The sequence below is a fragment of the Lactuca serriola genome, chromosome 1 (genome assembly GCF_051521515.1).
Source record: "Lactuca serriola cultivar US96UC23 chromosome 1, Lser_US96UC23_V15, whole genome shotgun sequence".
NCBI classification, from domain to species: Eukaryota; Viridiplantae; Streptophyta; class Magnoliopsida; order Asterales; family Asteraceae; genus Lactuca; species Lactuca serriola.
The window spans coordinates 38,986,320-38,988,270 of NC_136408.1; the positions used below are offsets into that span (position 1 = coordinate 38,986,320).

A 1,951-nucleotide genomic window follows, 5' to 3' on the forward strand; every position below is an offset into this window, starting at 1 on the left:
TTATGGAAGAAGTTGAATTGGTGGTAGTAGGTGAAGGTGGACGGAAGATAGATTATCATCCGTCAATAGTTATTCCACACGTCTTAAGTGAATGCACCATTATGATTTATCAACATTTCACATGTATGTATGGATTATCCAAAACAACTTTTACAACGAACTATATACACAAAATATAGCACGACAATACTGTTCGCATTTAGTTAGCGATTCACGTTAAGTTTGGGAATATGAACGATTGCATGGGAGACACTCACTATCAGAAATATATACAACAAACTATATGCATTTAGTTAGAAATTTGCATTGAGTTGGATATATGAATTGTGTCCAGGGAAACACTCATGTTCATAAATATATACCTAGCAAATGTTGCGATAGGTTTGTGCTTAAATTCATCACGAAAGTTATTGCCATTGAACATTTGATGATGCCTAGCCCATAAGAAATGGTAAAATCCAAAGACATCATTGTGGCGAAACTGCACCCCACTCCCTCAAGCCTAAGAAATGGTAAAATCCAAAGACATCATTCAAGTCAAGAATGTATAACACAAACAATTAATCAAGCTATCTCTTTGATTAAATGAGAAAATAACTCAAAACTCAATTTGTGAATACAATCTCTTACCCTACACAGCTAAACAAGATGTATATATATTCTAATCTACCGACTTGTAATTAGATCACAATTAGGCAACTAGAAACTGACTTGAACATAGTTTCCTAAAAACTAAGTTGTTTTTGCTTAGTCTTCAAGTCCTACTCGACTTAAGATTCCAACAATCACCTCAGAATCTCTAAGTCCTTTTAGAGAATTCTTCAACTCCGATCAAGTTCCGCATTTCTTTGAACTTGGTTCGAACTAGTGGTTTCGTAAGAATACTCGCCCTTTGTTCTTCACTGGGAATGTACTCCACCTCCACTTGTTCGTTTTCAACACAATTACGAATGAAGTGAAACCTCGTGTGAATGTGTTTACTTCTTCCATAAAAGACGGGATTCTTCGTTCGTTGGATAGCCGACTTGTTATCAACTTTAAGAATCACTTTCTCTTGCGCTTTGTTCATGATTTCTCCAAACAAATCTTGAAGCCATATTGCTTGACATGCGGTCGCCGTGGCCGCCATGAATTCTGCCTCGCAAGATGATAAAACAACAATATCTTGCTTTTGCGAACACCATGAAATTGGAGATGACCCGTAGTAGAAAATGTGACCGGTTGTGCTTTTTCCGTCATCCGGGTCAACATTGTGACTACTATCACTATAACCAATAAGTCGCCTTTGTCCCATCCTCTCGTACTTAATTATGTATCCTGTTGTTCCTCGTAAGTACCTTAAAATGTGTTTGATTGTAGCACCATGTGATTCTCTTGGACTTTGCATGTATTGGCTAACAACTCCTACCGCATATGCCATATCGGGTCTTGTTTGCAAGAGATATCTAAGGCATCCTACCACCTTTCGATATTGTGTCGGGTCGATTTCAGGTTCATCTTCGGCCTTTGACAATTTATTTCCAATTCCATTGGAATGGAGTCGGATTGCAATCATGTAAACTGGCTTCTTTTAGAATGCGTTGAGCATATGCTTCTTGGTTTATAGTAATCCCCGATCCCTTTTGCTTAACTTAAATGCCAAGGTAATAAGTCAATCTTCCAAGATCCGACATCTCAAAGTTCTTGGACATCTCTAATTTGAACCTCTTGATCATGCTCAAATTTATACCTGTGACAAATAAATCATCAACATAAATTTCTAAATTAGCAAGTTAGATCCTTCACTTTTCCGGTATATCGATGGTTCTTTCATGCACTTTTGAAATTTCGTACTCTTTAAAATCTCATCAAGCTTCGTGTTCCATGCTCGAGGTGCTTGTCTTAGACCATATAGTGCTTTCGTAAGGCGATATACTTTATGCTCGTTGACTTTCTTTATATAGCCTTTCGG

General features: G+C 37.4%; 1 pseudogene; it reads right to left on the reverse strand.

Annotated features, from left to right (window-relative positions):
• Window positions 1–799: 799 nt before the first annotated feature.
• LOC145053909 (secreted RxLR effector protein 161 pseudogene) lies at window positions 800–1,555 on the reverse strand (annotated as a pseudogene).
• Between the last annotated feature and the right edge of the window lie 396 nt (window positions 1,556–1,951).